The following is a 27,867-nucleotide window of genomic DNA, read 5'->3' as shown; positions in this document are numbered from 1 at the left end:
AGGAGGAGGGTATCAGTCAGTGTGGGACACAGGGAGGGTCACGAGGAGGAGGGTATCGGTCAGTGAGGGACACAGGGAGGGTCACGAGGAGGAGGGTATCGGTCAGTGTGGGACACAGGGAGGGTCAGGAGGAGGAGGGTATCGGTCAGTGAGGGACACAGGGAGGGTCACGAGGAGGAGGGTATCGGTCAGTGAGGGACACAGGGAGGGTCACGAGGAGGAGGGTATCGGTCAGTGAGGGACACAGGGAGGGTCACGAGGAGGAGGGTATCGGTCAGTGAGGGACACAGGGAGGGTCAGGGGGAGGAGGGTATTGGTCAGTGAGGGACACAGGGAGGGTCAGGAGGAGGGTATCGGTCAGTGAGGGACACAGGGAGGGTCACGAGGAGGATGGTATCGGTCAGTGAGGGACACAGGGAGGGTCAGGAGGAGGAGGGTATCAGTCAGTGAGGGACCCAGGGAGGGTCACAAGGAGGAGGGTATCGGTCAGTGAGGGACACAGGGAGGGTCAGGAGGAGGAGGGTATCGGTCAGTGAGGGACACAGGGAGGGTCAGGAGGAGGAGGGTATCAGTCAGTGTGGGACACAGGGAGGGTCACGCGGAGGAGGGTATCGGTCAGTGAGGGACACAGGGAGGGTCACGAGGAGGAGGGTATCGGTCAGTGAGGGACACGGAGGGTCACGAGGAGGAGGGTATCGGTCAGTGAGGGACACAGGGAGGGTCAGGGGGAGGAGGGTATCGGTCAGTGAGGGACACAGGGAGGGTCAGGGGGAGGAGGGTATCGGTCAGTGAGGGACACAGGGAGGGTCACGAGGAGGAGGGTATCGGTCAGTGAGGGACACAGGGAGGGTCACGAGGAGGAGGGTATCGGTCAGTGAGGGACACAGGGAGGGTCAGGAGGAGGAGGGTATCGGTCAGTGAGGGACACAGGGAGGGTCAGGAGGAGGGTATCGGTCAGTGAGGGACACAGGGAGGGTCACGAGGAGGAGGGTATCGGTCAGTGAGGGACACAGGGAGGGTCAGGAGGAGGAGGGTATCAGTCAGTGAGGGACACAGGGAGGGTCACGAGGCAGAGGGTATCAGTCAGTGAGGGACACAGGGAGGGTCACGAGGAGGAGGGTATCGGTCAGTGAGGGACACAGGGAGGGTCAGGAGGAGGAGGGTATCAGTCAGTGAGGGACACAGGGAGGGTCAGGAGGAGGAGGGTATCGGTCAGTGAGGGACACAGGGAGGGTCACGAGGAGGAGGGTATCGGTCAGTGAGGGACACAGGGAGGGTCAGGAGGAGGAGGGTATCGGTCAGTGAGGGACACAGGGAGGGTCACGAGGAGGAGGGTATCGGTCAGTGTGGGACACAGGGAGGGTCAGGAGGAGGAGGGTATCGGTCAGTGAGGGACACAGGGAGGGTCAGGAGGAGGAGGGTATCGGTCAGTGAGGGACACAGGGAGGGTCAGGAGGAGGAGGGTATCGGTCAGTGAGGGACACAGGGAGGGTCAGGAGGAGGGTATCAGTCAGTGTGGGACACAGGGAGGGTCAGGAGGAGGAGGGTATCGGTCAGTGAGAGACACAGGGAGGGTAAGGAGGAGGAGGGTATCGGTCAGTGAGGGTCTGAGTGAGGGTCTGAGCAGGGTATGGGTCAGTGAGGGTCGGAGTGAGGGTCTGAGCTGGGTGTCGGTCAGTGAGGGTCTGAGTGAGGGTCTGTGCAGGGTATCGGTCAGTGAGGGTCTGAGCTGGGTTTCGGTCAGTGAGGGTCTGAGTGAGGGTCTGAGCAGGGTTTCGGTCAGTGAGGGTCTGAGTGAGGGTCTGAGCAGGGTGTCGGTCAGTGAGGGTCTGAGTGAGGGTCTGAGCAGGGTGTCGGTCAGTGAGGGTCTGAGTGAGGGTCTGAGCTGGGTTTCGGTCAGTGAGGGTCTGAGTGAGGGTCTGAGCAGGGTGTCGGTCAGTGAGGGTCTGAGTGAGGGTCTGAGCAGGGTTTCGGTCAGTGAGGGTCTGAGTGAGGGTCTGAGCTGGGTGTCGGTCAGTGAGGGACACAGGGAGGGTCTGAGCAGGGTGTCGGTCAGTGAGGGTCTGAGTGAGGGTCTGAGCAGGGTGTCGGTCAGTGAGGGTCTGAGTGAGGGTCTGAGCAGGGTTTCGGTCAGTGAGGGTCTGAGCAGGGTGTCGGTCAGTGAGGGTCTGAGTGAGGGTCTGAGCAGGGTGTCGGTCAGTGAGGGTCTGAGTGAGGGTCTGAGCAGGGTGTCGGTCAGTGAGGGTCTGAGTGAGGGTCTGTGCAGGGTATCGGTCAGTGAGGGTCTGAGCTGGGTTTCGGTCAGTGAGGGTCTGAGTGAGGGTCTGAGCAGGGTTTCGGTCAGTGAGGGTCTGAGTGAGGGTCTGAGCAGGGTGTCGGTCAGTGAGGGTCTGAGCAGGGTGTCGGTCAGTGAGGGTCTGAGTGAGGGTCTGAGCTGGGTTTCGGTCAGTGAGGGTCTGAGTGAGGGTCTGAGCAGGGTGTCGGTCAGTGAGGGTCTGAGTGAGGGTCTGAGCAGGGTTTCGGTCAGTGAGGGTCTGAGTGAGGGTCTGAGCTGGGTGTCGGTCAGTGAGGGACACAGGGAGGGTCTGAGCAGGGTGTCGGTCAGTGAGGGTCTGAGTGAGGGTCTGAGCAGGGTGTCGGTCAGTGAGGGTCTGAGTGAGGGTCTGAGCAGGGTTTCGGTCAGTGAGGGTCTGAGTGAGGGTCTGAGCAGGGTGTCGGTCAGTGAGGGTCTGAGTGAGGGTCTGAGCAGGGTGTCGGTCAGTGAGGGTCTGAGTGAGGGTCTGAGCAGGGTGTCGGTCAGTGAGGGTCTGAGTGAGGGTCTGAGCAGGGTGTCGGTCAGTGAGGGACACAGGGAGGGTCTGAGCAGGGTGTCGGTCAGTGAGGGACACAGGGAGGGTCTGAGCAGGGTATCGGTCAGTGAGGGTCTGAGTGAGGGTCTGAGCAGGGTATCGGTCAGTGAGGGTCTGAGTGAGGGTCTGAGCAGGGTGTCGGTCAGTGAGGGTCTGAGTGAGGGTCTGAGCTGGGTTTCGGTCAGTGAGGGTCTGAGTGAGGGTCTGAGCAGGGTGTCGGTCAGTGAGGGTCTGAGTGAGGGTCTGAGCTCGGTGTCGGTCAGTGAGGGTCTGAGTGAGGGTCTGAGCAGGGTGTCGGTCAGTGAGGGACACAGGGAGGGTCTGAGCAGGGTATCGGTCAGTGAGGGTCTGAGTGAGGGTCTGAGCAGGGTGTCGGTCAGTGAGGGTCTGAGTGAGGGTCTGAGCTGGGTGTCGGTCAGTGAGGGTCTGAGTGAGGGTCTGAGCAGGGTGTCGGTCAGTGAGGGACACAGGGAGGGTCTGAGCAGGGTATCGGTCAGTGAGGGTCTGAGTGAGGGTCTGAGCTGGGTTTCGGTCAGTGAGGGTCTGAGTGAGGGTCTGAGCTGGGTGTCGGTCAGTGAGAGACGGAGTGCTGTACCTGCTGGTTGCCTCGGCCGGTGTGGGTGGAGGGACACTGAGGACACAGCCGATCTCATCAGAGCCATCAGGACAGTGTGCCCAGCCGTCACATCGCTGACCCACTGCGATACACCTCGCGGTCTCTCTGCAATAAAACTCCGAGAGCAAACAGCCTCCAAGCTCCGGGCTCCCAGGCACCACCGTCCCTGAGGGAGAATACAATACTCCACACTCACCAGGGTGAAGCACACCAGGAATCCAAGACACACTCACACACACTCGCACGTGTGTGCGCACACACACACATACACACTCCTATACCCCACTCACACACACACACACTCTCCTATACCCCCCTCACACACACACACACACTCCTATACCCCACTCACACACACACACACACACACACACACACACACACTCCTATACCCCCCTCACACACACTCACACACACACACTCCTATACCCCACTCACACACACACACACACACACACTCCTATACCCCCCTCACACACACACACACACACTCCTATACCCCCCTCACACACACACACACACACTCCGATACCCCACTCACACACACACACACACTCCTATACCCCACTCACACACACACACACACACTCCTATACCCCACTCACACACACACTCACACACACTCCTATACACCACTCTCACACACACACACACACTCCTATACCCCACTCACACACACACACACTCCTATACCCCACTCACACACACACACTCCTATACCCCACACACACTCACACACACTCCTATACCCCACTCACACACACACACACACACTCCTATACCCCACACACACTCACACACACACTCCTATACCCCACTCTCACACACACACACACACACACTCCTATACCCCACTCACTCACACACACACACACTCCTATACCCCACTCACACACACACACACTCCTATACCCCACTCACACACACACACACACTCCTATACCCCACACACACTCACACACACACTCCTATACCCCACTCACACACACACACACTCCTATACCCCACTTACACACACACACACACTCCTATACCCCACACACACACACACACACTCCTATACCCCACACACACACACACACTCCTATACCCCACTCACACACACACACACTCCTATACCCCACTCACACTCACACACACACCTATACCCCACTCACACACACACTCACTCCTATACCCCACTCACACTCACACACACACACACACCTATACCCCACTCTCACACACACACACACACTCCTATACCCCACTCACACACACACACACCTATACCCCACTCACACACACACACACTCCTATACCCCACACACACACACACACACACACTCCTATACCCCACTCACACACACACACACACCTATACACCACACACTCACACACACACACACTCCTATACCCCACTCACACACACACACACCTATACCCCACACACACACACACACCTATACCCCACACACACACACACACCTATACCCCACACACTCACACACACACACCTATACCCCCACACACACACACACTCCTATACCCCACTCACACACACACACACTCCTATACCCCACTCACACACACACACACTCCTATACTCCACTCACACACACACCTATACCCCACACACACACACACACACACTCCTATACCCCACTCACACATACACACTCCTATACCACACTCACACACACACACTCCTATACCCCACTCACACACACACACACACACTCCTATACCCCACTCACACACACACTATACCCCACTCACACACACACACACACCTATACCCCACACACTCACACACACACACTCCTATACCCCACTCACACACACACACTCCTATACCCCACTCACACACACACACACACTCCTATACCCCACTCACACACACACACCTATACCCCACACACTCACACACACACTCACACACACTCCTATACCCCACTCTCACACACACACACACACTCCTATACCCCACACACTCTCACACACACACTCCTATACCCCACTCACACACACACACACACACACTCCTATACCCCACTCACACACACACACACACACACACACACTCCTATACCCCACTCACACACACACACTCCTATACCCCACTCACACACACACACACACACTCCTATACCCCACACACTCACACACACACACACTCCTATACCCCACTCACACACACACACACACTCCTATACCCCACTCACACACACACACACACACACCTATACCCCACACACTCACACACACTCCTATACCCCACTCACACTCACACACACACACCTATACCCCACACACTCACACACACACACACTCCTATACCCCACTCACACACACACACACTCCTATACCCCACTCACACACACACACTCCTATACCCCACTCACACACACACACTCCTATACCCCACTCTCACACACACACACACTCCAATACCCCACTCACACTCACACACACACACACTCCTATACCCCACACACTCACACACACACACACTCCTATACCCCACTCTCACACACACACACACACTCCTATACCCCACTCTCACACACACACTCCTATACCCCACTCACACACACACACACACACTCCTATACCCCACACACTCACACACACACACACTCCTATACCCCACTCACACTCACACACACACACACACCTATACCCCACACACTCACACACACTCCTATACCCCACTCACACTCACACACACACACCTATACCCCACACACTCACACACACACACACACTCCTATACCCCACTCACACACACACACACTCCTATACCCCACTCACACACACACACTCCTATACCCCACTCACACACACACACTCCTATACCCCACTCTCACACACACACACACTCCAATACCCCACTCACACTCACACACACACACACTCCTATACCCCACACACTCACACACACACACACTCCTATACCCCACTCTCACACACACACACACACTCCTATACCCCACTCTCACACACACACTCCTATACCCCACACACTCACACACACACACACTCCTATACCCCACTCTCACACACACTCCTATACCCCACTCTCACACACACACACACTCCTATACCCCACACTCACACACACACACACCTATACCCCACACACTCACACACACACTCCTATACCCCACTCTCACACTCACACACACACTCCTATACCCCACTCTCACACACACACACACACTCCTATACCCCACTCTCACACACACACACACACTCCTATACCCCACTCTCACACACACACACACACTCCTATACCCCACTCTCACACACTCACACACACTCCTATACCCCACTCTCACACACACACACACACTCCTATACCCCACTCACACACACACACTCCTATACCCCACTCACACACACACACTCCTATACCCCACACACTCACACACACACACACCTATACCCCACACACACACACACACTCCTATACCCCACTCTCTCACACACACACCTATACCCCACACACTCACACACACACACACCTATACCCCACACACACACACACACTCCTATACCCCACTCTCTCACACACACACCTATACCCCACACACTCACACACACACACACTCCTATACCCCACTCTCACACACTCACACACACTCCTATACCCCACTCTCACACACTCACACACACTCCTATACCCCACTCTCACACATCACACACACTCCTATACCCCACTCTCACACACACACACACACACTCCTATACCCCACACACACACACACACTCACACACCCACACACTCACACACACACACACTCCTATACCCCACTCACACACACACACACTCCTATACCCCACTCACACACACACACACCTATACCCCACACACTCACACACACACACACTCCTATACCCCACTCTCACACACACACACACACACTCCTATACCCCACACACTCACACACACACCTATACCCCACACACTCACACACACACACACTCACACACACACACACACTCCTATACCCCACTCACACACACACACACTCCTATACCCCACTCACACACACACACACACTCCTATACCCCACTCTCACACACACACACACTCCTATACCCCACTCTCACACACACACACACACACTCCTATACCCCACACACTCACACACACACCTATACCCCACACACTCACACACATACCTATACCCCACACACTCACACACACACTCCTATACCCCACTCTCACACACACACACTCCTATACCCCACACACTCACACACACACACACTCCTATACCCCACACACTCACACACACTCCTATACCCCACTCACACACACACACACACACTCCTATACCCCACTCACACACACACACACACACTCCTATACCCCACTCACACACACACACACCTATACCCCACACACTCACACACACTCCTATACCCCACTCACACCCACACACTCACACACACACACACACTCACACACACACACACTCACACACTCCTATACCCCACTCACACACACACACACTCCTATACCCCACTCTCACACACACACACACACACTCCTATACCCCACTCACACACACACACTCCTATACCCCACTCTCACACACTCACACACACTCCTATACCCCACTCTCACACACTCACACACACTCCTATACCCCACTCTCACACACACACACACACACTCCTATACCCCCCACACACACACACACACTCACACACCCACACACTCACACACACACACTCACACACACACACACACTCCTATACCCCACTCACACACACACACACCTATACCCCACACACTCACACACACACACACTCCTATACCCCACTCTCACACACACACACACTCCTATACCCCACACACACACACACACTCACACACACACACTCACACACACACACACACTCCTATACCCCACTCACACACACACACACCTATACCCCACACACTCACACACACACACACTCCTATACCCCACTCACACACACACTCCTATACCCCACTCACACACACACACACACACACTCCTATACCCCACTCACACACACACTCCTATACCCCACTCACACACACACTCCTATACCCCACACACACACACACACTCACACACACACACTCACACACACTCCTATACCCCACTCACACACACACACACCTATACCCCACACACTCACACACACACACACTCCTATACCCCACTCACACACACACACTCCTATACCCCACTCTCACACACACACACACACACTCCTATACCCCACTCACACACACACTCCTATACCCCACTCACACACACACACTCCTATACCCCACACACACACACACTCCTATACCCCACACACACACACTCCTATACCCCACACACACACACACTCCTATACCCCACTCACACACACACACTCCTATACCCCACTCACTCACACACACACACACACTCCTATACCCCACTCACACACACACACACCTATACCCCACACACACACACACACACACTCCTATACCCCACACACACACTCACACACACTCCTATACCCCACACACTCACACACACACACACTCCTATACCCCACACACACACACACTCCTATACCCCACTCACACACACACACACCTATACCCCACACACTCACACACACACACACTCCTATACCCCACTCACACACACACACTCCTATACCCCACTCACACACACACACTCCTATACCCCACTCTCACACACACACACACACTCCTATACCCCACTCTCACACACTCACACACACTCCTATACCCCACTCTCACACACACACACACTCCTATACCCCACTCTCACACACACACACACACACTCCTATACCCCACACACACACACACACACTCACACACCCACACACTCACACACACACACTCACACACACACACACACTCCTATACCCCACTCACACACACACACACCTATACCCCACACACTCACACACACACACACTCCTATACCCCACTCTCACACACACACACACTCCTTTACCCCACACACACACACACACACTCACACACCCACACACTCACACACACACACTCACACACACACACACACTCCTATACCCCACTCACACACACACACACCTATACCCCACACACTCACACACACACACACTCCTATACCCCACTCACACACACACACTCCTATACCCCACTCACACACACACACTCCTATACCCCACACACTCACACACACACACACTCCTATACCCCACTCTCACACACACACACTCCTATACCCCACTCACACACACACTCCTATACCCCACTCACACACACACACTCCTATACCCCACACACACACACTCCTATACCCCACACACACACACACTCCTATACCCCACTCACACACACACACTCCTATACCCCACACACACACACACACACACCTATACCCCACTCACTCACACACACACACACTCCTATACCCCACTCACACACACACACACCTATACCCCACACACTCACACACACACACACTCCTATACCCCACTCACACACACACACACACTCCTATACCCCACTCACACACACACACACACACCTATACCCCACACACTCACACACACACACACTCCTATACCCCACACACACACACACTCCTATACCCCACTCACACACACACACACCTATACCCCACACACTCACACACACTCCTATACCCCACTCACACACACACACTCCTATACCCCACTCACACACACACACACACACACTCCTATACCCCACTCACACACACACACACACTCCTATACCCCACTCACACACACACACTCCTATACCCCACTCACACACACACACACACACACTCCTATACCCCACTCACACACACACACACCTATACCCCACACACTCACACACACACACACTCCTATACCCCACTCACACACACACACTCCTATACCCCACTCACACACACACACACACTCCTATACCCCACTCACACACACACACACACACTCCTATACCCCACTCTCACACACACACACACACTCCTATACCCCACTCACACACACACACACACACTCCTATACCCCACTCACACACACACACACACTCCTATACCCCACTCTCACACACACACACACACACCTATACCCCACTCACTCACACACACACACACTCCTATACCCCACTCACACACACACACACCTATACCCCACACACTCACACACACACACACTCCTATACCCCACTCACACACACACACTCCTATACCCCACACACTCACACACACACACACTCCTATACCCCACTCTCACACACACACACACTCCTATACCCCACTCACACACACACACACTCCTATACCCCACTCTCACACACACACACACCTATACCCCACTCACACACACACACACTCCTATACCCCACACACACACACACACACTCCTATACCCCACTCTCACACACACACACACTCCTATACCCCACTCACACACACACACACTCCTATACCCCACTCTCACACACACACACACTCCTATACCCCACTCACACACACACACACTCCTATACCCCACTCTCACACACACACACACCTATACCCCACTCACACACACACACACTCCTATACCCCACACACACACACACACACACACTCCTATACCCCACTCTCACACACACACACACACTCCTATACCCCACTCTCACACACACACACACACTCCTATACCCCACACACACACACACACACTCCTATACCCCACTCACACACACACACACACACTCCTATACCCCACACACACACACACACACTCCTATACCCCACTCTCACACACACACACACCTATACCCCACTCACACACACACACACTCCTATACCCCACTCACACACACACACACTCCTATACCCCACTCACACACACACACACACTCCTATACCCCACTCACACACACACACTCCTATACCCCACTCTCACACACACACACACCTATACACCACACACACACACACACACACCTATACCCCACTCACACACACACACTCCTATACCCCACTCACACACACACACACTCCTATACCCCACTCTCACACACACACACACTCCTATACCCCACTCACACACACACACACTCCTCTACCCCACTCTCACACACACACACACTCCTATACCCCACTCACACACACACACACTCCTATACCCCACTCACACACACACACTCCTATACCCCACTCTCACACACACACACACTCCTATACCCCACTCTCACACACACACACACTCCTATACCCCACTCACACACACACACACTCCTATACCCCACTCACACACACACACTCCTATACCCCACTCTCACACACACACACACTCCTATACCCCACTCACACACACACACTCCTATACCCCACTCTCACACACACACACACTCCTATACCCCACTCTCACACACACACACACTCCTATACCCCACTCTCACACACACACACTCCTATACCCCACTCACACTCACACACACACACACCTATACCCCACACACTCACACACACACACACTCCTATACCCCACTCACACACACACACACTCCTATACCCCACTCACACACACACACTCCTCTACACCACTCTCACACACACACACACACTCCTATACCCCACTCACACTCACACACACACTCCTATACCCCACTCACACTCACACACACTCCTATACCCCACACACACACACACACACACACACACACATACTCCTATACCCCACACACTCACACACACACACACACTCCTATACCCCACACACTCACACACACACACTCACACTCCTATACCCCACTCACACACACACACACACTCCTATACCCCACTCACACTCACACACACACACACACTCCTATACCCCACACACTCACACACACACACTCATATACCCCACACACTCACACACACTCCTATACCCCACTCTCACACACACACACTCCTATACCCCACTCACACACACATACTCCTATACCCCACTCTCACACACACACACACTCCTATACCCCACTCACACTGACACACACACACACTCCTATACCCCACACACTCACACACACACACTCCTATACCCCACACACTCACACACACACACACTCCTATACCCCACTCACACACACACTCTCCTATACCCCACTCTCACACACACACACTCCTATACCCCACTCACACTCACACACACACACACTCCTATACCCCACACACACACACACACACTCACACACACACACTCCTATACCCCACTCACACACACACTCCTATACCACACTCACACACACACACACACTCCTATACCCCACTCACACACACACACTCCTATACCCCACTCTCACACACACACTCACACTCTTACATCCCTCACACACTTACACATACTTCTATACACCTCGCACACTCACACACACTCTTACATCACTTGCATACACACAAACATACTCACACACACTCTTACACCCTTCATACACACACACACTTACACCACTCACACACACTCCTATACCCCTCGCTCACACACACACCCCCCATATCCCTTGCCCGCACACACTCCTATACTCCTAGTGCTCTCACACACACTTTTATACCCGTCGTATGCACACACTCCTACACCCCTCACATACACATACACTCCTATACTTCTCGCACTCACAAACACATTCTTACAACCCTTGCACACACACACACTCCTATACCCCTCATGTGTGCGCGCGTGCACGCACACACACACAGTAGCACACATTCACTCTTACACCACTCGCGCACACACACACACACACATACCCCTTGCACACAAACACACACATTCCTATAACCTTTGCACGTGCACACACATACACTCTTACGCCCCTTGCACACACCCTCTTACACCCCTTGCACACTCATACACATTCTTACACCCCCTAACACACACACTCCAGTACCCCTTGCACACAGACATACACACATGCTCTGACATCTCTTGCACACACACCTTTAAACCCCTCACAGACAAAAACACACACACACCCTTACACCACTCGCAAGTGCGCACACACATACACACAGTCCTAAACCCCTCACACACACTCTTACACCCCTCAAGCACACTCACACACAGACACACACTCTTACACCCCTTAGGCACACTCATACACACTCGTACAGCCCTTGTGCACGTGCACACTCTTCTTTCCTTGCATGCGTGCACACACACACACACAATCTTACTTTCCTTACACACACATACACTCCTTGTACACACACCCTTTGCACACTCTGACATTTTCCTAAACCCCTCGCACATTTACACATGCTCTTACATCCCACACACACTCTTACATTGCCCCCCACACACACACCCTTACATCACCCACACCCACACACCCTTACATCCCTCACACACACACCCACACACCCTTACATCCCTCACACACACACCCACACACCCTTACATCCCTCACACACACACCCACACACCCTTACATCACCCACACACACACCCACACACCCTTACATCCCTCACACACACACCCACACCCTTACATCACCCACACCCCCTTACATCCTTCACACACACACTCTTACACCCCTCATTCACACTCACACGCATACATTTACACCCGTCACACACACATACGCACTCTTACATCCCTCACACACACACTTACATCCCCTGTGCACATGCACACACTTCTGTACCCCTCGAGCGTGTGCACACACACACACCTATGCCCCTTGCATACACACATGCGTACACAGTCCTATACCACTTACATGCATGCACACACTCCTACACTCCTCACAAAAACTCATATACCCTTCACACACACTCTTACACCTCTTGCACACTGACATCCACTCCTACGCCCTGCGCACACTCGCACACTCTGACATCCCTCACACACAGTCACACATATACTCTTACAACCCTCACACACTCACATCTCCCTGGACCCCTCACATACATACACACTCCTACACCCCTCACACACTCCTACACCCTCTCTCTCTCACACACTCTTACACCTCTCACGCACACTCATACACATACACTTACACTCCTCGTGCGTACACACACACTCACACATATACACGCTTCCACCCATTGCGCACACTCTTCCACCCCTCATGCACACATACACACTCTTACAACCCTTATGCATGCACATACTCTTACATCCTTGCACACACACACACACAGACTTACATCCTTTGCACACACACCCTTAAATCCCTTGCACACACACACACACTCTTAAAACCCCTTGCAGAGATGCACACGCACACCTATACCCCCTGCGTGTGTGCGCACACACACTTATACACCTTGCACACATACACTCCTGCACCCCTCATACACACACACACTCTTACACCACTCGCACGCACACAGACTCTTATAAACCTTTGTGCGCGCGCACACATACACATACACACGTGCACACACACACACTCCTATACCTACACACATACACACACTTTTGCATCCCTCGCATACACATACACATCTGTACCACTTGCGCACACTCCTACATTCCTCGCACACACTCCTATACCCCATGAACACAAACACAACACTTACATCCCTCGTACACACACACACACATACTCCCATACCCCTTGCGTATGTATGCACACACACACTTCTACATCCCTCGTATGTATACACACACACTCTTACACCACTTACACGCACGTGCACACATACCTATACTCCACACACGTGCGCACACACACACATATACATCTCGCGCGCACACACCCCTACATCCCTCGTACACAGACACACAGACTTACACCCCCCCACACACATTCTTACATCCCTCATGTACACTCATACACACTTGTACAGCTGTCATGCATGCACACACATCCAAAATCTTACATCCCTCACACACTCACACTCTTACACCCCTTGTACACACACACCCTTTGCACACTCACACATACTCTTACACCCCTCACATACTTACACACTCTTACATTCCTCGCACACACACACACACATTCCTACACCCCTTGCGCACACACACTCCAACATCCCTTGCACACACATTTCTGACCTCCTCACACACACCCACACATACTCTTACACCCCTCACGCAGACTCATACACAGACACCTCTCACACACACTGACATTATGGCATCCCATGCTCACGCGCACACATACACACTTACACACACATACACATTCCAAAACCTCTCTCTCGCACGCGCATACACACTTACATACACATACTCCCACACTCCTCATGTACACACACACACCCCCACTCCCGTACCCCTCACACACACACATACGCGCACACACTCTTACAGCCCTCGCACACACCCTTAAATCCCCGTGCATGTGCATGCGCGCACACATACTTACACAGCTTGCACACACTTCTCCTCCCATCATACACACACACCCTCCTACAATATTCGTGCACACACTTACACACCTCGCACGCGCGCACACACACACACCCCCCTACATCCTTCGTGCACACACACATCCTTATACACGTTGCACACATTCCTACGCCCCTCAAGCACACTCACACACATTCCTACAGCCCTTGTGCACACACACTCTTACATCCTTGCACGCACACAATCTTAGATCCCTCACACACACACTTTTACATTCACACATACTCCTGCACCTCTCGCACACAGACACTCCTATACCCTTCACACACATCTTTCACTCCTCGTATATTCACACCCCTCGTACACTCACACACACTCCTACCCCCTCGCATACACACACACTCCTACACCCAGCGCAAACTCCCACACCTTGCACTTTCCTACACCCTTCGCTCAGACACAAACTCATACACCCCTCGCGCGCACACACAAACTCTCGTACATCCCTCGCACACTCCTACACCCACGCAAACACACACACTCTAACATCCCTCACACACAGATTTCTGAACCCCTCTTACACCCCCATACACACTCTTATACCTCTCACACACACTCATACGGATGCACTTACACTGATCGTGCACACTCACATTCTGACATCACTCTCTCACACATATACACACACACCCCGACACCCTTCACACACACACACACTCCAACACCTCTCACACATACACACACACTCCTTTACCTATCACGCACACACACACTTCTATCCCCTTGCGCACACACAAGGCCACCCCTCGCACTCACACCCTTTGCACACTCACACACACTCATAGACCCCTCACACACACTTTTACACATCTCGTGCATGCACACACCTCTCGAACACTCACACACACTCCTACATCCCATGCGCAAACACACCCCTCACACACACACTCTTACACCCATCGCACACTCACACCCCTTGCACACTCTTACACCCCTTGCACATGCGTGCGCACGCACACACACACACCTACAACCCTTGCATACACCCACACACATAAACTTACATCCCTCGCATGCACACACACGTCTGACACTGCGCACACACACACGTAGTCCTACACCCCTCGCACAAACCCACATATACTCTTACACCCCTCATGCACATTCACACATATACACCTACACCCCTCGCAGACACTTTTACAACCCATCCACACACACATTCTGGACACCCTTGCACGTGCACACACACCCACCCACTGACACCCCTCACGCGCGTGCGCGCGCACACACACTCTTATACTCATAGCACACATGCACACGCACCCCTACACCCTGCGTACACTCATACACTCACACCCCTCGTACATTCCTTCACCCCTTGCACACACATTCACATCCCTTGCACACCCCTACACCTCTCACGCATACACGCACACACTCCAACACCACTTGCATACGCCCACACACACTCTTATAACCCTTATGCACACTCACACACATATACCGACACCCCTTGCATGCACACATATACTCTTACATCCTTCACACAGGCACACACAGTCCAACACCACTTGCACACACACACACATGTCCGACCTCCCTCGCACACGCGCGCACACACATACACCCCTCATGCATGCTCACACACATACACCAACACCCCTCATGCACACTTTTACACCCCTTGCACACACACACATGTCCATTGACACCCCTCACGTACAGACACACACACACTCCAAAACCCGTCGTGCATGCGCACACACATTTAAACTCATTGCACACATGCACACACACTCCTACACTCAGCGTACACTCACACACTCACACTCCTCACACATTCCTACACCCCTTGCACACACATGCACACTCACACCCCTTGCACACTCCTACACCCCTCATGCGCACACACACACATACACACACTCTTACACCTTTTGTGCGCACACACACTCCTATACTTCGCGTGAGCATGCACACACACACACATACTCATACACCCCTTGTGCGCACACACACTCCGACACTCCTCGCGCACTAGCACATACACACTGCTACACCTTTGCTCGCACGTACACACATTCCTGCACCTCTCGCACACTCACATACATTTTTGTACATACCTACACGCCTTGCACATTGATAAACATCTGCATACTCCTACACATCTCGCACACTCACAACCCTTTACACCCCAATAGCAGATGGTGGCATTTAAGTCCAATAAACTCTGGAATTAAGAGTCTAACAACAGTCATGAACATTGTCCTTGGTCAGATCACTCATGTCCTTCAGGGAAGGAAACTGCCATCCTCCCCTGGTCTGGCCTCCATGTGACTCCAGACCCACAGCAATGTGGGTGACTGTTAACTGCCCCCTGGGCAATTAGGGATGGGCAGAAATGCTGATGTTGACAGTGACCCCCTCATCCTGTGAATGAATTAAAACAAAACCCTCTCATGCTCTCTCACACTCTCACACTCAGGTGGTGAGAGGAGGGATGGCCCAGGATGGGCAGGAAATACTGGCCCAGGCTCTGGTACCCACATCCCATAAATCAATCAACAAATAGGCTGATAGCAAGGAGTGCGCACATTAACAAGGACATCTCTTTTAAAGATAGTTACAAATTAAAAATAAAATGTTATAATTTAGGGATTACAAACATAGATCACAGAGTAGACTTTGTGGCAGCAACAGAGACATGGCACAAGGAAAGGAATGACTGGGTGTTAAATATTCCAGGGTATGAGTAGTTATTCAGGAAAGAAAGGGAAGGTAGAGAGGTAGCAGTATTGGTTAAGACAGTCATTTCAGTGATGGAAAAAGAGGATACCTCAGGATGGTTCAAGGACAGAGTGAAGTTGGTTAGAGCAAAGGAATTAGAAGGGTGTAATTATATTGCGTGGTGTAAACTATAGACTACCAACTGGTGGAAAGGACATAGAGGAACAAATCTGCTCAGATCTTAGAAGAGGATAAAAGGCCGGCATAACAAGGAGGCCGAAGGGCCTGGACTGTGCGGACTGTTGGAATTTTCTATGAAAAACATGAGAGAAACGAGTTGACAAGACATGGAGTTTGTAAAAGCACAGCAAGTCAAGCAGCAGAGGAGCAGGAGAGTCGATGTTTCGGTCAGGACCCTCCATCAGGACTCATGAGGCCCTGAAGGGGCCTGCTCAAAATATCAACCCTCCTGCTCGCCCTGCTGTGTTTTTTCCAGCTCCACATTTTAACAACACTGACTTTCCAGCAGCTGCAGACATCACTATCTCCAATACAAGAGAAATGTCAATATTATGGAGTAGTTATAAAGGGGGACTTCAGTTACTCAAACTGAGCCTAGGATACTGGTAGTGTAAGGGGCAGCAAGAAGAAAAGTGTTCCTGGACTGTGTTCGGGAGAGTTTCCTACAGCACTACACATCCAGTTCAACAGGAAGGATGCATTGTTGGGCCTTGTTCTTGGAAATGAGGTGGGTGAAGTGAATCACGTTTCAATGGGAGAACTTTCAGGAGACAGTGATCACGGTATAAAGTTCAGGATGGTGATGGAGAAAGAGATGCAACAATCCAGAGCAAGAGAGCTGGCTTCAATAGAACAAGAACAAAGCTGGGCAGGATTGACTGGACCTGGAGGTTGGAGGAAAACACTCACTGAACAATGGGCCATCTTCAAAACGCAGATGGTTCAGGTTCAGTCCAGGCATATTCCCTCAAATGGGAGAGGCAGGACTCTGGGAGGAAGTAGCGATTAGCATTATCACAGGAGTAAGGCAGCAAGCCCACTGGAGAAATGAGAGGTATGGAGGGGAGGGCATCCCAATATCCTCTGCAGGCAGATAAATACAGGAGTGGATAAAGGAGTAATACGGCCAATAACAGACCACAACAGGGATTTGAATGGAGGCAGGGGCATTGTCAACGTATTAAATGAAATTTTACATCTCCCTTTACAAGTGAGGATGATGTTACCATGGTAACAAATGAAGAAATTGTCATTCGAAGGTAAAACTGATAAGGATAAAATCTGGGATAGACTCTTGGTCCTTAAAGTTGACAAGGCACTGGGACTGGGTGAGGTACATCCCAGAATTCTGAAGAAAGTGAGGATACAAATTGTGGGAACACTGGTCTCAATCTTTCCGTCTTCCCCAGACTCAGGGGAGCTGCCAGAGGATTGGAGAATTGTTTAAGCAAGACTGTAAGGATAATCCCAACAATTACAGAGCAGTCAGTTTACCATCAGGGGTGGGGAAGCTTCTAGAAACAATTATTCAGGATAGAGTCAGTAATCACATGGAAAAAGGTGGGATAATCAGGAAGAGCCGGCTTGGATTTCTAAAGAGGAAGTTGTGTTTAACTAACGGACAGGAGTTCTTCGGAGAGGTAACAGGAATCTGGATGGGGGAGGTAACAGGAGTCTGGATGGGGGAGGTAACAGGAGTCTGGATGGGAGAGGTAACAGGAGTCTGGATGGGAGAGGTAACAGGAGTCTGGATGGGAGAGGTAACAGGAGTCTGGATGGGGGAGGTAACAGGAGTCTGGATGGGAGAGGTAACAGGAGTCTGGATGGGGGAGGTAACAGGAGTCTGGATGGGGGAGGTAACAGGAGTCTGGATGGGGGAGGTAACAGGAGTCTGGATGGGAGAGGTAACAGGAGTCTGGATGGGGGAGGTAACAGGAGTCTGGATGGGGGAGGTAACAGGAGTCTGGATGGGGGAGGTAACAGGAATCTGGATGGGAGAGGTAACAGGAGTCTGGATGGGGGAGGTAACAGGAGTCTGGATGGGGGAGGTAACAGGAGTCTGGATGGGAGAGGTAACAGGAATCTGGATGGGAGAGGTAACAGGAGTCTGGATGGGAGAGGTAACAGGAGTCTGGATGGGGGAGGTAACAGGAATCTGGATGGGAGAGGTAACAGGAGTCTGGATGGGAGAGGTAACAGGAGTCTGGATGGGGGAGGTAACAGGAATCTGGATGGGGGAAATGCTGTGGATATGGTCTACAAAGGTTTCCAGGTGTTTGATTAAGTGCCATACAGCAGCCTGGTGAGGAAGGTCAGAGGGCACGGTGTAAAGGAGACAGTGAGGAAGGCGAGGACAGAGGAGGGGCAGGAGGGAGAGGGCACAGAGGTGGGGGAGGTGGGTGCAGAGAGGAAGGGGGAGAGAGGGACAGGGGAAGGAGGGGGAGAGAGGGACAGGGGAAGGAGGGGGAGAGAGGGACAGGGGAGAGAGTGACAGGGGAATGAGGGGGGGGGAGGGAGGGGGAGAGAGGGACGGGGGAAGGAGGGGGAAGAGAGGGACATGGGAAGGAGGGGGAAGAGAGGGAGGGGGAGAGAGGGACAGGGGAATGAGGTGGGAGAGAGGGAGGGGGAGAGAGGGAGGGGGAAGAGAGGGACGGGGGAAGGAGGGGGAAGAGAGGGACGGGGGAAGGAGGGGGAAGAGAGGGACATGGGAAGGAGGGGGAAGAGAGGGACGGGGAGAGAGGGACGGGGAGAGAGGGACGGGGAGAGAGGGACGGGGAGAGAGGGACGGGGAGAGAGGGACGGGGAGAGAGGGACGGGGAGAGAGGGACGGGGAAGGAGGGGGGAGAGAGGGACGGGGAAGGAGGGGGGAGAGAGGGACGGGGAAGGAGGGGGGAGAGAGGGACGGGGAAGGAGGGGGAGAGAGGGACGGGGAAGGAGGGGGAGAGAGGGACGGGGAAGGAGGTGGGAGAGAGGGACGGGGAAGGAGGGGGGAGAGAGGGACGCGGAAGGAGGGGGGAGAGAGGGACGGGGAGAGAGGGACGGGGAGAGAGGGACGGGGAGAGAGGGACGGGGAGAGAGGGACGGGGAGAGAGGGACGGGGAGAGAGGGACGGGGAGAGAGGGACGGGGAGAGAGGGACGGGGAGAGAGGGACGGGGAGAGAGGGACGGGGAGAGAGGGACGGGGAAGGAGGTGGGAGAGAGGGACGGGGAAGGAGGGGGGAGAGAGGGACGGGGAAGGAGGGGGGAGAGAGGGACGCGGAAGGAGGGGGGAGAGAGGGACGGGGAGAGAGGGACGGGGAGAGAGGGACGGGGAGAGAGGGACGGGGAGAGAGGGACGGGGAGAGAGGGACGGGGAGAGAGGGACGGGGAGAGAGGGACGGGGAGAGAGGGACGGGGAGAGAGGGACGGGGAGAGAGGGACGGGGAGAGAGGGACGGGGAGAGAGGGACGGGGGTAGGAGGGGGGAGAGAGGGACGGGGGAAGGAGCTGGAGAGAGGGACGGAGGAAGGAGGGGGGGAGAGAGGAACGGAGGAAGGAGGGGGGAGAGAGGGACGGGGGAAGGGGGAGAGGAGAAAGGGGGCAGGAACAGTGAGGCAGTCTGTCAGTCAGTCAGTCAGAGCCTCTGTTTCCCAGCTGACTGTCTCAGCCTGCTCTGGGACACAGCCTGGTCCTGTCTCAGTTTCATTGGGAGATTATCCTCGCTTACCACAGTATAATTCATCCGAACCATCCCCACAGTCATTAACTCCATCACACACATATCCTCCAGGCCCTGCCAAGATGCAGTGCCCATTGTGACACTGAAACTGTCCTGTCTGGCATGCACGGTGCACTGTGGTGGACGATACTGCTTCTGTCGTTGTGGACGGGATAGTGGAGTAATGTGGCAATGCTGAGGGAATCACAGAGTCAACAGAACCTGAAAGAAATCACAATAGTTTTGTCAGAAATACGTGAGAGGCAACCAGTGCTGGAGAGAGAACAGGCCGAGAAAATCCATTGGGCCCAGGCAAATAAATAACCTCCTGCCTATCAATCAGCACAACTCAAAACAGCCAGCACCAATCACATCCTGTGACAGGAGCACCACAATATGGACTGAGGGCCATTCAGCCCCTCAAGTCTGCTCTTCAATATGATCATGGCTGATGTACTCCCAGCTCCATATCCCACAGCTTCCTTGTTTATTAATGATCATGTTGCCAGGGTTGGAGGGTTTGAGCTACAGGGAGAGGCTGAACAGGCTGGGGCTGTTTTCCCTGGAGCGTCGGAGGCTGAGGGGTGACCTTATCGAGGTTTACAAATCATGAGGGGCATGGATAGGATAAATAGACAAAGTATTTTCCCTGGGGTCGGGAAGTCTAGAACTGTGACTCCACCTCTCGGTGCCCCCACCCCTCTCGGTACCTCCACCCCTCTCGGTGTCCCCACCCCTCTCTATGCCCCTACCTCTCTCGGTGCCCCCACCCCTCTCGGTGCCCCCACCCCTCTCTGTGCCCCCACCCCTCTCGGTGTCCCCACCCCTCTCTATGCCCCTACCTCTCTCGGTGCCCCCACCCCTCTCGGTGCCCCCACCCCTCTCTGTGCCCCCACCTCTCTCGGTGTCCCCACCCCTCTCTGTACCCCTACCTCTCTTGGTGCCCCCACCCCTCTTGGTGCCCCCACCCCTCTTGGTGCCCCCACCCCTCTCGGTGTCCCTACCTCTCTCGGTGCCCCCCACCCCTCTCTGTGTTTCCCGCCCCCCCCTTGGTGCCCCCACCCCTCTCGGTACCCCTACCCCTCTCGGTGTCCCCACCCCTCTCGGTACCCCTACCCCTCTCGGTGTCCCCACCCCTCTCGGTGTCCCTACCTCTCTTGGTGTCCCTACCCCTCTCGGTGTCCCCACCCCTCTCGGTGTCCCCACCCCTCTCGGTGTCCCTACCTCTCTCGGTGCCCCCACCTCTCTCGGTGCCCCCACCCCTCTCGGTGTCCCCACCCCCCTCGGTGCCCCCACCCCTCTCGGTGTCCCCCCCCCTCGGTGTCCCCACCCCTCTCGGTGTCCCTACCTCTCTCGGTGTCCCCACCCCTCTCGGTGTCCCCACCCCTCTCTGTGCCCCTACCTCTCTCGGTGCCCGCACCCCTCTCGGTGTCCCCACCCCTCTCGGTGCCCCCCCTCCCTCTCTTGGTGCCCCCACCTCTCTCGGTGCCCCCCCCCCCTCGGTGTCCCCACCCCTCTCTGTGTCCCCTACCTCTCTCGGTGCCCGCACCCCTCTCGGTGTCCCCACCTCTCTTGGTGCCCCCCCACCCCTCGGTGTCCCCACCCCTCTCTGTGTCCCTACCCCTCTCGGTGCCCCCACCCCTCTCGGTGTCCCCACCTCTCTCGGTGTCCCCATCCCTCTCTGTACCCCTACCTCTCTTGGTGCCCCCACCCCTCTTGGTGCCCCCACCCCTCTTGGTGCCCCCACCCCTCTCGGTGTCCCTACCTCTCTCGGTGCCCCCCACCCCTCTCTGTGTTTCCCGCCCCCCCCTTGGTGCCCCCACCCCTCTCGGTACCCCTACCCCTCTCGGTGTCCCCACCCCTCTCGGTACCCCTACCCCTCTCGGTGTCCCCACCCCTCTCGGTGTCCCTACCTCTCTTGGTGTCCCTACCCCTCTCGGTGTCCCCACCCCTCTCGGTGTCCCCACCCCTCTCGGTGTCCCTACCTCTCTCGGTGCCCCCACCTCTCTCGGTGCCCCCACCCCTCTCGGTGTCCCCACCCCCCTCGGTGCCCCCACCCCTCTCGGTGTCCCCCCCCCTCGGTGTCCCCACCCCTCTCGGTGTCCCTACCTCTCTCGGTGTCCCCACCCCTCTCGGTGTCCCCACCCCTCTCTGTGCCCCTACCTCTCTCGGTGCCCGCACCCCTCTCGGTGTCCCCACCCCTCTCGGTGCCCCCCCTCCCTCTCTTGGTGCCCCCACCTCTCTCGGTGCCCCCCCCCCCCTCGGTGTCCCCACCCCTCTCTGTGTCCCCTACCTCTCTCGGTGCCCGCACCCCTCTCGGTGTCCCCACCTCTCTTGGTGCCCCCCCACCCCTCGGTGTCCCCACCCCTCTCTGTGTCCCTACCCCTCTCGGTGCCCCCACCCCTCTCGGTGTCCCCACCTCTCTCGGTGTCCCCATCCCTCTCTGTACCCCTACCTCTCTTGGTGCCCCCACCCCTCTTGGTGCCCCCACCCCTCTTGGTGCCCCCACCCCTCTCGGTGTCCCTACCTCTCTCGGTGCCCCCCACCCCTCTCTGTGTTTCCCGCCCCCCCCTTGGTGCCCCCACCCCTCTCGGTACCCCTACCCCTCTCGGTGTCCCCACCCCTCTCGGTGTCCCTACCTCTCTCGGTGCCCCCACCTCTCTCGGTGCCCCCACCCCTCTCGGTGTCCCCACCCCCCTCGGTGCCCCCACCCCTCTCGGTGTCCCCCCCCCTCGGTGTCCCCACCCCTCTCGGTGTCCCTACCTCTCTCGGTGTCCCCACCCCTCTCGGTGTCCCCACCCCTCTCGGTGTCCCCACCCCTCTCTGTGCCCCTACCTCTCTCGGTGCCCGCACCCCTCTCGGTGTCCCCACCCCTCTCGGTGCCCCCCCTCCCTCTCTTGGTGCCCCCACCTCTCTCGGTGCCCCCCCCCCCCTCGGTGTCCCCACCCCTCTCTGTGTCCCCTACCTCTCTCGGTGCCCGCACCCCTCTCGGTGTCCCCACCTCTCTTGGTGCCCCCCCACCCCTCGGTGTCCCCACCCCTCTCTGTGTCCCTACCCCTCTCGGTGCCCCCACCCCTCTCGGTGTCCCCACCTCTCTCGGTGCCCCCCCCCCCCCCCCCTCGGTGTCCCCACCCCTCTCAGTGCCCCCCCTCGGTGTCCCTACCCCCCTCGGTGTCCCCACCCCTCTCGGTGCCCCCTCCCCCTCGGTGTCCCCACCCCTCTCGGTGCCCCCCCCCCCTCGGTGTCCCCACCCCTCTCGGTGTCCCCACCTCTCTCGGTGTCCCCACCTCTCTCGGTGCCCCCCCCCCCCCCTCGGTGTCCCCACCCCTCTCGGTGTCCCCACCTCTCTCGTTGTCCCCACCTCTCTCGGTGCCCCCCCCCCCCCCTCGGTGTCCCCACCCCTCTCGGTGTCCCCACCCCTCTCGGTGTCCCCACCTCTCTCGGTGCCCCCCCCCCCTCGGTGTCCCCACCCCTCGGTGTCCCCACCCCTCTCGGTGTCCCCTACCTCTCTCGGTGTCCCCCCCCCTCTCGGTGTCCCCTACCTCTCTCGGTGCCCCCCCCCCTCTCGGTGTCCCCACCCCTCTCGGTGTCCCCCCCCCTCTCGGTGTCCCTACCTCTCTCGGTGCCCCCCCCCCCCTCGGTGCCCTCACCCCCCTCGGTGTCCCCACCCCTCTCGGTGTCCCCACCCCTCTCGGTGCCCCCCCCCCCGGTGTCCCCACCCCTCTCGGTGTCCCCACCCCTCTCGGTGTCCCCACCCCTCTCGGTGCCCCCCCCCCCTCGGTGTCCCCACCCCTCTCGGTGTCCCCCCCCTCTCGGTGCCCCCCCCCCCTCGGTGTCCCCACCCCTCTCGGTGTCCCCACCCCTCTCGGTGTCCCCCCCCCTCTCGGTGTCCCTACCTCTCTCGGTGCAGTAGCAGCAGCTCTCAGCTGATCCTTCAACGAGTTTTTGTCCCTGGAAAAGAAACAGAAAATCAGTGAGTGTAACCGACCCCCACTCCCCACTCCAACCCTCCCTCCCTTCCTCCACCCCACCACCTCCACCACCTCCACCACCCTCCCCCAAGCCCTGCCCCTCAGGTCAGCTTGTTGTGTGGACAAACCTGTCGTCCACCCCCAGTGAGAACACTATGCCCAGTCCTGGCCCCACACTAAGGGCAGGATGTGAGGCTTTCTTGGGAGGGTGTACAGGAGATTCACAGGAGGTGCCACTTGCCTCCCAGCTCAGCCAACATGGTGGACAGGTTACTGGGACACACCTTTAATGTGACAGGCAAAGGAAGCAGCAGTGACTCATAGTGTCTGTCTGAGAGTGTGGGGGAGGGGGGAGGTTCACTCAAGCAAGGGGCTCGGATCTGGAATGTACTGTCTGAGGGTGTGGGGGAGTTTTTCGTTCGCAGACCAGTATAAAGCTGATGGGGGGATTGGCCTCATTCAGTGCAGTAACAATGTTGTGATGCTGTAAGAGCATATCTGGGTCTGTGAAGTCCTGTCCTGGTCACATTGAGGTGACTGTCTTGAGGCAGGTGGATGAGGTGATCAGGACTGGTTCAGCAGTGCCTGCTTTACCCAGTACTACATGGAAACTGCAGTCTGCTATTAAATTACAACCTGTCATTGCCTGCTCCCCCATTCAGGGTCCAGGATCATGGGGCCCCTGGGGTAATGGTGCTCACTGAACCCCAGGAAAAGCACAGTCTGACCCAGGGCACTCGACTCTTACCTGTGGACATTGGAGTGCTGTGTATGGACAGTACATGGAGCAGTGAACATGGAGTTCCTCGAAACACTGACAGACCTCACACTGTCCGACTTTCCACCGCTCCCCCATGGAGTAGGAACGACCCTGGAATTCACAATCTTCACACGGTGCAGTCTGACACCTAAACATCAACACAATGACAGACAGAGAGCCAATCTGGACCAGGGCATTCCCCACAGGCCACGCACCAACAGGTTCAAAAACAGCTTCTTCCCCGCTGTTATTATTCTGCTGAATGGACCTCTCTAATTGCAAATCTAATGTCAATCTTGCTTTGTGCTGCCCATACAGCTCACAAAACACATTTCACTTGTACTGAGGTGTGTGTGTGACAACAATAAATCAAATCTAATCAATCCCACCGTCCAGCTTAAACCCCTGCAATCACACCCTTGGGCCCGAAACCCAAACTGGACCCACACCCAGGTACCAAACCCCACCCCCTGGGAGCCACGTTCCTGCCAAGGCTGAGCCATTAACGGTGAAAGGTCTGGTGAAGGAAAAGGGGCCTTACCTCCGAGCTTTGCGGTAAATCCCTCGGCACTGGTGCCCCTGTCCTTGCTGTTTCGGATTGTTAGGACTTCGGAATGACCATTGGACACTTTGCACTCCGCATGGTCCGAGACATTCCCCCCAGGGAGACCAAACCGACCAGCCACAGTCGACTGGGTGTCACCAGCAGCACAGAAAAGAAATATGTGAACAATGACCACAGTCAGACTCTGGCAGGGTTACCCATCCTGTCACCATCAGCCCCTCCGTCCCTCGCTGATTCTCCAACTCAATGCCTCCTGAACCAGTCCTCATTCCTCATCCCTCTTCAATCTCCCACTCTCTGACACAAACCCTTTTACCTAATCTCCCACTCTACCCCACCTTGT

This window comes from Chiloscyllium plagiosum, unplaced genomic scaffold, assembly GCF_037043375.1.
Source record: "Chiloscyllium plagiosum isolate Xiang-an unplaced genomic scaffold, Cpla_swu_hap1 HiC_scaffold_4, whole genome shotgun sequence".
In the NCBI taxonomy this organism is placed as follows: Eukaryota; Metazoa; Chordata; class Chondrichthyes; order Orectolobiformes; family Hemiscylliidae; genus Chiloscyllium; species Chiloscyllium plagiosum.
Note: the sequence above shows the minus strand (reverse complement) of the source record.